General features: G+C 45.8%; 1 long non-coding RNA gene across 1 annotated transcript; it reads right to left on the reverse strand.

Annotated features, from left to right (window-relative positions):
• Positions 1 to 9,334: 9,334 nt before the first annotated feature.
• Positions 9,335 to 14,128, reverse strand: LOC144507042 (uncharacterized). The gene is made up of 3 exons (XR_013500008.1): positions 13,791 to 14,128; positions 12,220 to 13,149; positions 9,335 to 11,743 (listed from the first exon to the last, which is right to left on the reverse strand). It is a non-coding gene; the product is annotated as an uncharacterized LOC144507042 (long non-coding RNA).
• Between the last annotated feature and the right edge of the window lie 45 nt (positions 14,129 to 14,173).

Here is a 14,173-nt window from a genome sequence, read left to right on the forward strand (position 1 = left end):
CTGTGCCACCATGCTGCCCCAGTGCAGAAGGAGGCTGTTTGGCTGATCTAGTCTCCACTGATACACTGACAGAGCATCCCACCCAGACCCTATTCCTGTAACCTCACATATTTACCCTGCTTATTTCCCTAACCCACACATCTTTGGATACCAAGGGGCAATTTAGCATAGCCAATCCACCTAACCTGCGCATCTTTGGACTGTGGAGGAAACTGGAGCACCCAGAGGAAACTGACATCAGTAGTGGGAAAAGTGCAAGGATCTATAATAAAAGATATAATAGTAAGACACTTAGAAAGTAATGGAAGGATTGGGCAGTATTAGCATGGATTTATGAAAGGAAAATCATGTTCAACAAACTGTTAGAGAGTTTTTGAGGATGTAACTAGCATAGAATCATAGAACCCCTACGGTACAGAAAGAGGCCATTCGGCCCATCGAGTCTGCACCGACCACAATCCCACCCAGGCCCTACCCCCATATCCCTACATATTTTTACCCACTAATCCCTCTAACCTACGTAATAAATCCCTCTAACCTACCTAATAAATAAGGGGAAAATTGGTATAGTTAGATCTTCAGAAAGATTTTGATAAGGTCCCACACGTGGTTAGATGAATATACTGGCATGGACTGAGAACTGGTTAACAGACAGAAAACAGAGAGTAGGAATAAATGGGCCATTTTAGGTTGTCAGGCTGTGACTGGTATGATATCACAAGGATCAGTACTTGGGCCCCAGCTATTCACAATCAATATTAATGATTTGGTTGTGGGGATTAAATGTAATATTTGCATGTTTGCAGATGACACAAAACTAGGTGCAAGTGTGAATTATGAGGAGGTTGCAAAGAAGCTTTAAGGGGATTTCGAGAGGCAAAGCATGTGGGCAAAAATTTGGCAGATGGATTGTAATGTGGAGAAATGTAAGGTTATCCACTTTGGTGGGAACAAAATAAATATAGAGTATTTTTAAAATGATGACAGGCTGGGGAGTATTGAACTTTGAAGAGACTTGGATGTCATTGTTCATGAGTCACTGAAAGCTAACAAGCAATTAAGAGGGCATGGTATGTTGGCCTCAATTACAAGAGGATTTTAGTATAGGAGTAAAGATGTCTTACTGCAATACTATGCCCTTTATGAGACCACACCTGGAGTACTGTGTGCAGTTTTGGTCTCCTCAGCTAAGGAAAGATATACTTGCCTTGGAGGGAGACCAATGAATGTTCACTGTACTAACGCCTGGAATGGAAAAATTGTCCTACAAGGAAAAATTAAATAGATTGGGCCTTATTCTCTGGAGCTGAGAAGAATGCAAGATGATCTCATTCAAAATATACAAAATTTTTATAGGGCCTTGCAGGGTAGATCCAGGAAGGATGCTTCCCTTTGCTGAGGGGTCTAGAACCAGGGAACACAATATCATAATAAGAGGCAGGCATTTAGGACTGAGATGAGGAGGACATTCTACACTCAGAGGGTGGTGAATCTTTGGAATTCTCAGCTCCAGGGGGTTGTGGCGACTCCGTCCTTGAATATGTTCAAGACTGAGATCAATAGATTTCTACATATTAAAAAATATTAAGGGATATGGGGACAGTGCAGGAAAATGGTATTGAAGTAGAATATCAACCATGATCTCATTGAATGGTGGAGCAGGCTCAAAGGGCTGAGTAACTTATTCCTATTTCTTATGTTCTGAGGTTTCAGAAGAGTTTGAGAGAAGTCTATTCAAGGCAATCAATCTGCCCAAATTCCCATGCAGCAACAAAACTACATTGATCTAAACAAATTTACTTTTATTTTCAGTTAATGAAGTTGATACAAAAACATAGCTGCTACTCATTTCATCCAGAAGTTGTCACGTACCTTGTGTGATTATGTCTCACGCAAATAACTAATGAGCCATGGAGGGCATTCGGCCCATTGACTTTATGCCAAGTAGTTGGCATTCAGTACAGAAAATTTGGTAAGTAAAATTGGATAGAGCAACAGATCCATGGTCATATACCTGAAGTATCTCCACGGTGTTTCCAGACTTGCTGAGCATTTCTAGAATTTTGTTTTATTTCAGATATCCAGCATCATTAGTGTTTTGCTTTTGACAGATAAACTGTCTGATTCAGAAATTATGGGCAAAATTTTCACCCTGCAGTCCGTTCCCAACTGAAGGACAGGAAGTGGGTGTCACTTCCACATGCTTGCTTTTTGTTGGTTCTTAAGCGATTCTAATTACGAATGAAAGTGCTGACAGTGTGCATAGGAGATACAAGAGATGATACGGCAGGAGAAGCTTTTCAGTGGTGAAACCCACCATGAGCAGACAAAGCAACAGGTACAGGCAGGCTGTAAAATACCCTTCTGGACAAAACAAGGAAGCTCTTCATCATATTGTTATGGTTCGGGTTAGAAACTCCAAAGTGTTTTATGAAACCTGCCTGAATCATAAGTTTTGCATCTTGAATTTGGCTAGAATAAGCATGAAATGTTCCCCTTCAGGTGTGGGGAACTTTTATCAAACAAAGTTTATTTAAGAATATAGTTAACATATACCGAACAAAAATTAGCGATAACTTTTATGAATTACAAGCAAAAACAAAACAACCACAATAATGTATAACCCTTAACCAATATTTATCAGATATTCGAATCAAAACCAATATCCAATAAACAAAACTCTTAACAGATTTATCACTGCACAAGCTAAAGCTCACATGATACTGGAATCCAGTTCCCTGGGTTGAATGCTGATTTCAAATGATCTTGAAAACTCAGAGCAATTTGTTGTCAGACCAGCTCCTCAAAATACCAAAGCACAGATTTTTGACTGCAGCACGTCAACAAGCCATTCCTTCAGCTAACTAGTAAAATTTCAAAGCAAAGCAGAGACAGAAAGAGACTTCTTTTCCAGTTTGCTTCTAAGACTGCCTTCAACCCTGCAGCCAAAATGAAACTGAAAGCTGAAAAACTTTGGTCACCTGACCTGCCCAGTTTTTATTTCTCCTTCCAGCAATTACACCGCCCAAGGCTGTGACCAAGATTTAAAAAACCTCTTAAAGGTACACTAACATCACATCTCCCCCCACAGCACAAGTTACTTCTTCAACGAACAGCAACAAATTGGTTAAACGCAATTTCCCTTTCATAAAACTATGTTGACCCTACCTGATTATTTTGAATTTACCTAAGTGCCCTACTATAACGTCTTTAAAAGTAGCTTCAACATTTTACCTAGGACAGATGTCAAATTAACGAGCCTGTAGTTTCCTGTTTTCCAATGCCCTGCCTTTATGAATAAACGAGTTATGTTAGTTATTTTCTAACCTAATGGAACCTTCCCCGAATCTAGTGAATTTTGGAAAATTATAACCAATGCATCAGCTATCTCACGAGTCACTTCATAAAATCCCTACAGTGCAGAAAGAGCCCATTTGGCCCATCCATTCTGCACTGACTATCTGACAGAGCATCCCACCCAAGCCCTATCCCTGTAACCCCATGTATTTGCCCTGCTAATCCCCCGAACCTACACATCTTGGGACACTAAAGGGGAATTTAGCATGGCCAGTCCACCTAACCTGCACATCTTTGGATTGTGGGAGGAAACCGGAGAACCTGGAGGAAACCCATACCCACACGGGGAGAATGTGCAAACTCCACACAGTCACCCAAGGCTGGAATTGAACCCATGTCCTTGTCACTGTGAGGCACCAACACTGACCACTGTGCAACCATGCCCCCTCTCCTTTTAATCTATTAGGACCCAGGACTCGTCAACCTGCAACCTCCAACAATTTGCCAGAGGAGTACGGCAGGGCTGCCCCTTATCCGGCCAACTGTATTCTATATGCGTGGAGCCATTTCTGCGCCTCTTGCGGAAGAGGTTGTCGGGTTTGGCTCTGCGCGGCCCGGACATAGGAGTGGTTCTGTCGGCTTACGCCGATGACATGCTCCTCATGTTCATGGACCCGGCTGACCTGCGGAGGATGCGAGAATGCCAGGCGGTGTACTCCGCCGCGCCCTCCACCAGGATCAACTGGGCCAAGTGTTCCAGACTCCTGGTCGGTCCGTGGGAGACGGACCCCCATTCGGAGGAGCTCAGGCCTTTCACCTGGAGCAGGACCAACTGCCTCTACCTGGGGGTCCATCTCTGCCCAGCCGAGGAATCCTGGCCGGCGAACTGGCGGGAGCTGGAGGCCAAAGTCTCTGCCCGCCTGGTTCGCTGGACAGGACTGCTCCGAGTGCTGTCCTACAGGGCGCGAGTTCTCATCATAAACCAGCTACTTGCCACCATGCTGTGGTACCGGCTGGTCACTTTGACTCCTCCCCCTGACTTTGTCACCAATATGCAGAAAACCCTTGTGCGGTTCTTCTGGGACAACCGACTGCACTGGATCTCTGCCGAGGTTCTGCATCTCCCGCTTGAGGAGGGCGGCCAAGGTCTGGTGTGCCTTCGTACACAGGTAGCGACCTTTCGCCTCCAGACCCTGCAGAGATACCTTTACATCGAGCCTCCTCCACGATGGTGTGCACTGGCGACGTATTTCTTCCGCCAGTTGCACGGCCTCAATTACGACGTGCAGCTCCTGCATATCAATCTGGGTCATATTCCGACCTCCTTGCGGGAGTTGCCCGTCTTTTACCAGGACCTCCTTACGGTCTGGAACGCGGTCGCCTCGCGACGCAGCTCTCCCCCATCTGGAGTAGCGGCTCTCGTGCGAGAGCCACTGCTCAGGTATCCGCTCCTCCAGCCGTACAACTTCAGGTGGCTGGCGGAGAGGAGGGTCATGCACACCGGGATCGGGGACGTGCTGGATGGTGGAGGAGCGGGCTGGATGAGCCCCCATGTGCTGGCTGAGCACGTGGGGGTGGCCGTCTGGCGCGCGGCCAAAGCCATCCAAGACCTTAGGACGGTCGTGCTCGGCCCCGAGTGCGCACGCAGTCTTGAGGCGGCGCAGGCGTGCGGTGGGATCCCGCGACCTCCTCGTGAACCTGCTCCTGGGCCTGGCGAAACACGCCATTAACATGTCCAGGCAGCGGGCGATCGATAGGGTCGTCCATCCTGACTGTCTGCCCCTCTACCGCGGCTACATTCGCGGCCAGGTGTCCCTGGAGAGGGAGCATGCGGTGTCCACGGGCGCAGTTGACGCCTTCCACGCCCGTTCATTATGATTTGATGTTTTAAGTTTCCTTTGTACTTCTGCTCTGTTCAGGCTGTACCCCCTCCTTTTGGGGAGCTGTCCCTTTTACTTTGTCCCTGAATTGTGTATGGAACCAAAAGAGATGGGGGAGATACTAAATGGGTTTTTTGCATCCGTATTTACTGAGGAAACGGGCATGGAGTCTACGGAAATAGGGCAAACTGGTAGGGAGGCCATGGAGCCGTTACAGATTAAAGGGGAGGAGGTGCTCGCTGTCTTGAGGCAAATCAGAGTGGATAAATCCCCAGGACCGGACAGGGTATTCCCACGGACCTTGAGGGAAGCTAGTGTTGAACTTGCAGGGGCCCTGGCAGACATATTTAAAATGTCAGTATTCACGGGGGAGGTGCCGGATGATTGGAGGGTGGCTCATGTTGTTCCGTTGTTTAAAAAAGGTTCCAAAAGAAATCCGGGAAATTATCGGCCAGTAAGTTTGACGTCGGTGGTGGGCAAGTTATTGGAAGGTGTGATAAGGGATAGGATCTACAAATATTTGGATAGACAGGGAGTTATTAGGGAGAGTCAACATGGCTTTGTGCGTGGTAGGTCATGTTTGACCAATCTATTAGAGTTTTTCGAGGAGGTTACCAGGAAAGTGGATGAAGGGGAGGCGGTGGATGTTGTCTACCTGGATTTCAGCAAGGCTTTGACAAGGTCCCTCATGGGAGGTTAGTTAGGAAGGTTCAGTCGCTGGGAATACATGGGGAGGTAGTAAATTGGATAAGACACTGGCTCAATGGAAGAAGCCAGAGAGTGGTTGTGGAGGATTGCTTCTCTGAGTGGAGGCCTGTGACTAGTGGTGTGCCGCAGGGATCGGTGTTGGGTCCATTGTTGTTTGTCATCTATATCAATGATCTGGATGATAATGTGGTCAATTGGATCAGCAAGTTTGCTGATGATACAAAGATTGGAGGTGTAGTGGACAGTGAGGAAGGTTTTCAAAGCTTGCAGAGGGATTTGGACCAACTAGAAAAATGGGCTGAAAAATGGCAATTGGAATTTAATGCAGACAAGTGTGAGATATTGCACTTTGGAAGGACAAACCAAAGAAGAACGTACAGGGTAAATGGTAGGACTCTGAAGAGTGCAGTTGAACAGAGGGATCTGGGAATACAGGTACAGAGTTCCCTAAAAGTGACGTCACAGGTGGATAGGGTCGTAAAGAGTGCCTTTGGTACATTGGCCTTTATAAATCGGAGTATCGAGTATAAAAGTTGGAGTGTTATGGTAAGGTTATATAAGGCATTGGTGAGGCCGAATTTGGAGTATTGTGTACAGTTTTGGTCACCTAGTTACAGGAAGGATGTAAATAAGATTGAAAGAGTGCAGAGAAGGTTCACAAGGATGTTGCCGGGACTTGAGAAGCTGAGTTAGAGAGAGAGATTGAATAGGTTGGGACTTTATTCCCTGGAGTGTAGAAGATTGAGGGGAGATTTGATAGAGGTGTATAAGATTTTGATGGGTATAGATAGAGTGAATGCAAGCAGGCTTTTTCCGCTGAGGCTAGGGGAGAAAAAAACCAGAGGGCATGGGTTAAGGGTGAAAGGAGAAAAGTTTAAAGGGAATATTAGGGGGGGCTTCTTCACGCAGCGAGTGGTGGGAGTGTGGAATGAGCTGCCGGATAAAGTGGTAAATGCGGGGTCACTTTTAACATTTAAGAAAAACTTGGACGGGTTCATGGATGAGAGGGGTGTGGAGGGATATGGTCCAAGTGCAGGTCAGTGGGACTAGGCATAAAATGGTTCGGCACAGACAAGAAGGGCCAAAAGGCCTGTTTCTGAGCTGTAATTTTCTATGGTTCTTTGGAGTTCATTTGAGTTGGTTCATTTGGTTTGCCTTAAAAGATGCAAAAAACCAATTTGCTAATTATCACTTCACTGATGATTGTAATTTTCTTGGGTTCCTCTTTCCCTTCCAATTCCTGATCTACAGCTATTTCTGGGATATTACTTGTATCTTTTATAGTGAAGACTGATGCAACATACCAGTTCAATTCCTTGGACATCTTCCCAGACTCACTTTCTATGGGGCTAACACTCACTTGGTTAACTATTTTCTTTTAAAAATACCTATAGAAATTCTTACCAGCTATCATTATATTTCTAGAAAGCTTTTTCATGTACTCTAATTTTTCCCTCACTAATATTTTAGTCATTCTTCGCTGCTTTTTATATTCTGTCCCATTTTCTGACCTGCCACCCATCTTTGCTCAAAAATGTGCTTTTATTTTAAATTTGATACTATATTTAACTTTACTGGTTAACCACCCAAACCACAGAGATATTTGGAAAGGAACCTAGAAATACCAGTTAATAGATCACTTTCTATGTCCATACAATGTGACAAAGCAATTAAAATGTAGAATAGATCACTTACATTGGGCGTGTTGATGTTAACACAATCTCATGATTTTGTAAATGCTTTGGTTCACAATCTGGGGTCTGTCAACCCCTTGATACTTTGCAATGATACTTTTCAGAGAGGTCCATGAAATAATCTCTCTAGTGAATGAGGGATGGGTTGATGGTGGGGTGGGGGGAGGCTGTTGGGAGGAGGTGGAAGGGTGTGGGGTGGAATAAGAAGAATAAAAAAGACAAGTGCTGGAATTTTACCGCCTCGCCCGCCCAAGGCCCGTAAGGTCCTGCCCGAGGCCAACAGAGAACTACAAACTGCACCCGCCCCGACATGTAACTGACAAGTTGTCCACCTGCGAAGCTTCCAAATAATCGCTCCTCTTTGTGATGGTGGGTACCTCAACTGTCGTGGCTTGCAGCAGTAAGTTTCACATTTACTCCTGACAGTGGGCGAGGTGGGAGACCATCTGCTGCTAATGTAATTGGGTGCTTTCAATTTAAACTCACACTGTGAAGAAGTGCCATCATAATGCTGCTTGGCCTGCTGTGTATTTCCAGCATTTTCTGTTTACATCATAGAATCCTAGTGCAGAAAGAGGCCATTCGGCCCATCGAGTCTGCACCAACCACAATCCCACCCAGGCCCTATCCACATATCCCTACATATTTACCCACTAATCCCTCTAACCTATGCATCCCGGGACACTAAGGGGCGATTTAGAATGGCCAATCAACCTAGCCCGCACATCTTTGGACTGTGGGAGGAAACCGGAGCACCCGAAGGAAACCCACGCAGACACAGGGAGAATGTGCAAACTCCACACAGACAGCGAGCCGAGCCGGGATTCGAACCCAGGTCCCTGGAGCTGTGAAGCAGCAGTGCTAACCACTGTGCTACCGTGCATATTAATCGCCTGTTGGTTTGATTATTGTAATTGTGATAAAGCTGTCAATTTGACTTGCTTATGTCTTCTACTACATTATAATAATGTAAATTCCGGGCTGTGATTGTCCTGTCTGTAAAATATTCCTGAGAATGTCACATGCAAATGGGGACTCTTTAACAGAACTGGAGGGAAGGAAACTCAAATGGGAAATTTGTGGGAATTTTTTCTAAAATTAAATAATAACCTACTTTGAGTCTGTTAAAGATCTAAATAGGGTGTGACTGTTGTTAATACTGATGTGACCAATAGCTGTTTGTATTGGATGTAATCTGTGAGCTGATTGTGTATATATTGACAGGCAATCTTTAACCACATTGAAAGCTGTGATTGCCATGCACTGGTATGCCAGTGGAGTCAAACTGGGGAAAGGTCACTAAAGCCCTTTCCTTTAGCTGAGGAACTGAAAACTGTGAAAAACTCTTTGGGCTATACGTTCGATGTGTAACGATGTGTGAATATTGGCTGTAATTGTAAATGTAGAGAGTACCATGCAGTACTGGAAGCAACTGATTTATTTTGCACTTTATACAATATCAACTTTTAACAGTTACGTAACATACTTTTATAAACAAAGTATATTTTTGGAAAGAAAAGTTAGTGGAGTCACAATTGTCCTTTATCTCTGGTTTACTGCTCTGTCTCATCAGTGCCCACAAATTTCTAATTTTCTTACAAGCTTTATTAAAAATCTCTGACACATTACTCACCATAATGAGAATTCTTGGGTGTATACTTACAACAGGCAACGTAACCTACAAGTGATTAATACCCATTCCCACACTACGCTTGACCTTTCTAAACCTAGTAAGAAGTTTAACAACACCAGGTTAAAGTCCAACAGGTTTATTTGGTAGCAAAAGCCACACAAGCTTTCGGAGCTCCAAGCCCCTTCTTCAGGTGAGTGGGAATTCTGTTCACAAACAGAGCATATAAAGACACAAACTCAATTTACATGAATAATGGTTGGAATGCGAATACTTACAACTAATCAAGTCTTTAAGAAACAAAACAAGATGAGTGGAGAGAGCATCAAGACAGGCTAAAAAGATGTGTATTGTCTCCAGACAAGACAGCCAGTGAAACTCTGTGGGAGTTACAAATAGTGTGACATGAACCCAATATCCCGGTTGAGGCCGTCCTCGTGTGTGCGGAACTTGGCTATCAGTTTCTGCTCAGCGACTCTGCGCCGTCGTGTGTCGCGAAGGCCGCCTTGGAGAACGCTTACCCGAATATCAGAGGCCGAATGCCCGTGACCGCTGAAGTGCTCCCCAACAGGAAGAGAACAGTCTTGCCTGGTGATTGTCGAGCGGTGTTCATTCATCCGTTGTCGCAGCGTCTGCATAGTTTCCCCAATGTACCATGCCTCGGGACATCCTTTCTTGCAGTGTATCAGGTAGACAACGTTGGCCGAGTTGCAAGAGTATGTACCGTGTACCTGGTGGATGGTGTTCTCACGTGAGATGATGGCATCTGTGTCGATGATCCGGCACATCTTGCAGAGGTTGCTGTGGCAGGGTTGTGTGGTGTCATGGTCACTGTTCTCCTGAAGGCTGGGTAGTTTGCTGCGGACAATGGTCTGTTTGAGGTTGTGCGGTTGTTTGAAGGCAAGACGTGGGGGTGTGGGGATGGCCTTGGCGAGATGTTCGTCTTCATCAATGACATGTTGAAGGCTCCGGAGGAGATGCCGTAGCTTCTCCGCTCCGGGGAAGTACTTTCTAAACCTGCCATTATGTCTTGGTGCATCCCAAACATCCACAGTGGAAGTGGAGGCAGCTTGATGACTGCAATGCCTTGCTGCCTGTGCTGACCTTGACAGATATCAGCTGGAGGGTCCTGCCTGCTTTTAGGGTCCTGCAGTGTGACACTGCCATACTTCTTGGTCTGTGGAACTGATGGGGGTCACAGAAGAGGGGATTCAGATGGGCTAGACATTCCTAGAGTTATCTGGGTGTATGGCCCCATGGGTGCACCTGCTGATCCTCCTCCCTGCGGGTGCCCAAGGGCCGCTGGCTGACTACTTGAGAAGGAGGGGTTGACATAGGTGGATGTCAGTAAGTGCCTCAGTGATGGAGTGCAGCGCTGACAACAGTGAAGGACCAATGACCTGGACCAAGGTCTTCGCACAGCCGCCACCCTATCAGTGTTGAGCTTGGTGCATTGGCAAGTTGGTGCTATCATCTCAGCCTGAAGACGGATGGACTCCTCCATTGTGCCTTGCAATCTGAGGAGTGCAACAGACATCCCTTCCTAATGTTCCCGAGCTTGTCTTTACAGCTCCTGTAACTGAGGCATGACCAAGTCCAGAGGCTCCTCATCTGATTCGGACTCAACAGACTTGGCCTCCAGCAATCATCTGAATGTCAGCACCCTAAGGTGTCCCTGCTTCTTCCTTGCTGTGGATCTGAAAGTGTGATGTGCTCACATGATTGTGACCCCTGAGACTACTCTAGATCTCGGTTCCACCGAGGTGTTTGTCTCTAAGCAAATGGAGGGTGTGGGTGAGTGCTGTGAAAGTCTACAATGTCGGTGTCTATGGATGTCTTCTGTAGTGTGGTCAGCATCCATGTCGAGAGGGCTAGAATACAAGAACAGGGATATACTTCTGAGGCTGTATAAGGCTCGAGTCAGACCCCATTTGGAGTATTGTGAGTATTTGGGCCCCATATCTAAGGGGGGGGATGTGCTGGCCTTGGAAAGGGTCCAGAGGAGGTTTACAAGAATGATACCTGGAATGAAGAGCTTGTCCTATGAGTTATAACAGTTGAGGACTCTGGGTCTGTACTCATTGGAGTTTAGAAGGATGAGGGGGGATGTTATTGAAACTTACAGGATACTGCGAGGCCTGGATAGAGTGGATGTGAAGAGGATGTTTCCACTAGTAGGAAAAACTAGAAGCAGCGGGCACAACCTCAGGCTAAAGGGACGATCCTTTAAAACAGAGATGAGGAGGAATTTCTTCAGCCAGAGAGTGGTGAATCTGTGGAACTCTTTGCCACAGAAGGCTGTGGAGGCCAGGTCATTGAGTGTCTTTAAGATGGAGATAGATAAGTTCTTGATTAATAAGGGGATCAGGGGTTATGGGGAAAAGGCAGGAGAATGGGGATGAGAAAAATATTAGCCATGATTGAATGGCGAAGCAGACTCGATGGGCCTAGTGGCCTAATTCTGCTCCTATGGCTTATGGGATTGGAGTCCAGGATCTGGCTCGTGGACCCCCTCGGCTGCTTACTTGATATGCCTGCGAATGAAAGAAGAGGTTATTAGTGTCTGTAAAACAGGAGATACCACCCACAGCATGGCTATTTAATGGATGTTGCAGTGCAGGGTCCTCACTTGGTTCAGTACCGCCGAACAGATTAGATCATCAGCACACGGTACACATCCTCACTAGCCAGCTGAATCGCTCTGTTTTCAGAGTCTGTCAGGACCTTGAGTTTGGACATTCCTCCACCAGTCTGGGTCCTCTTCCTTTTGATGTGTGCCAGCTTGTCATGCATGAAGACAGATGGAGGCAGTGTAAGCAGGATGCCTGCCAGACCAGATGATAAAGATGCCTGCTATGTGGGCCATGGACAGGATGAGGACATGACCTGCAGGGAGATGAATGTGTGTGTGAGTGAGTGGTGGTGTCCCTTAAGCAAGCAGTGAGATCCCTGTGGATGTGTGATGAGTCTGTAAGCGTGTGATTTGAGAGTGACAAGAAGAATGACTTACCCTTGTGGAACAGAGGAGATTATCATCCTCTTTCAACTGTGGGTGGCTGACCTCTTATGGGGAGCATTGACGCTGACCACCACTGCCACCTCCTCCCATGGTGCATTGATGATCTTGTTTGCTGGTACAGGACATCATGGTGGGCCTCCACTGTGTTGGGTAGGTGCACAAGGGAGGCATCACTAAATTTTAGGGCAGCATGTTTCTTAGCTTTGGCATCCATCAGTTCCCAGCAGCTTCCTGCTTCCTATTCCTTGAAGAGGTAAATATGGTGCCCAGATTACTGCTGAAGCTCCAAGATCATGGCAGAATCAGAGGCTATCCCGCCAGCGATCTGATGTGAAACTCATGCCTCTGCAGTCCTTAAATAAATTACCACACAATACAATAGAAAAAACTGCTCCCCCGTCCCACTTCCCCTTTATGCAAATAACTGTTTTGAGCTGCAGGCTTTCAGGCTCCATTGGCTTCTGTTTTTCAAGTTCAGTGTAATTGAATCACTGAGTCTAGAGATTTCCTTGTAGAGCGTTTTAATTTCTTCAGTTTTGCATATAATTATGCTTTTTTTCCTGGGAGACAGATGAAGCAATGAGTTCCTATGTCATTAATATTTTTCAGATTACAATGAGATAATTTTCCATTTTTAACAACTTTGTATTCACTTTTCAGGTTTTTGTTCCATGTTTTTATGAGAAAATAGCAACTCATGCTTTATTTACCAAATTTCTTGGTTTTTAAAGAATTTGTCTCATGATTATGAGATGGTAGGGTTGCATTACTCTGCTGGCCTGAAACCATGAACAAATTTAAATGCTAAAAATTACAACAGGGCACAAACTTTGTGAATGAAATGAGATAACAATTTGCAAATGCCCCATCCTCAGGTGACTCTCTGGAGATATTGCGTGATAAGTTGCAGAGTTGGCCAACCTAGAATAAAAATAGAAAGTGCTGTAAATACTCAGCAGGTCTGAAGACTCATATTTGTCTCAAAACATTCAGCCTAAGTACGTTTATTTATTAGTTACAAGTAGGCTTACATTACTACAATGAAGTTACTGTGAAAATCCCCCAGTTGCCACACTCCGGCACCTGTTCGGGTACATTGAGGGAGGATTCATCATGGCCAATGTACCTAACCAGCATGTAACCTGCTCCTGGGCCTGGCGAAACGTGCCATTAACAGGTAGGCAGCGGGCGATCGATGGGGTCGTCCATCCTGACTGTCTGCCCCTCTACCGCGGCTACGTTCGCAGCCAGGTGTCCCTGGAGAGGGATCATGCGGTGTCCACGGGTGCAGTTGACACCTTCTGTGCCCGTTGGGCACTGCAGGGGCTGGGGTGCATTATAGACTCCGATAATCACATTATGATTTGGTGTTTTAAGTTTCCTTTGTACTTCTGTCCTGTTTGGGCTGTTCCCCCTCATTTTGGGGAGCTGCCCCTTTTTCTTTATCCCTGAGTTAATTTGAGAGTTGCCCTAAAAGAGGCCTAACCAGCATGTCTTTTGGAGTGTGGGAGGAAACTGGAGCAAACCTATGCAGATATGGAGAACATGCAAACGCCACTCACCCAAGGCTTGAATTGAACCCCGGCGCTGTGAGGCAGCAATGCTAACCACTGTGCTGCTGTTTCTGTTTCTCATTCCACTGATGCTGCCCGACATAGTGAGTATTTCCAGCACTGTTGTTTTTATTGCGAATTTCTCAACATCTCAGGATTTTGCTTCTATTTTAGTGACCACCCTAGATTTACATCCTGTTATTTTTGTTATTATGCCAAGATGCTCATTTTGGAAAAATAAGATGAGCACCAGTTTGCAAAACCTGCCGTTATTGCTAATAATTCAGTTCTCAGAGGATTTCTTCCCTCGTTCTTATTCTCCTGGCTGCCTCGCCCCGCCCTCGGGCAAACTGCTGTAAACCGTGTGCGACCTCCGCTGGAAAACTGTCGGA

The sequence above is a fragment of the Mustelus asterias genome, chromosome 18 (assembly GCF_964213995.1).
Source record: "Mustelus asterias chromosome 18, sMusAst1.hap1.1, whole genome shotgun sequence".
Taxonomy (NCBI): domain Eukaryota; kingdom Metazoa; phylum Chordata; class Chondrichthyes; order Carcharhiniformes; family Triakidae; genus Mustelus; species Mustelus asterias.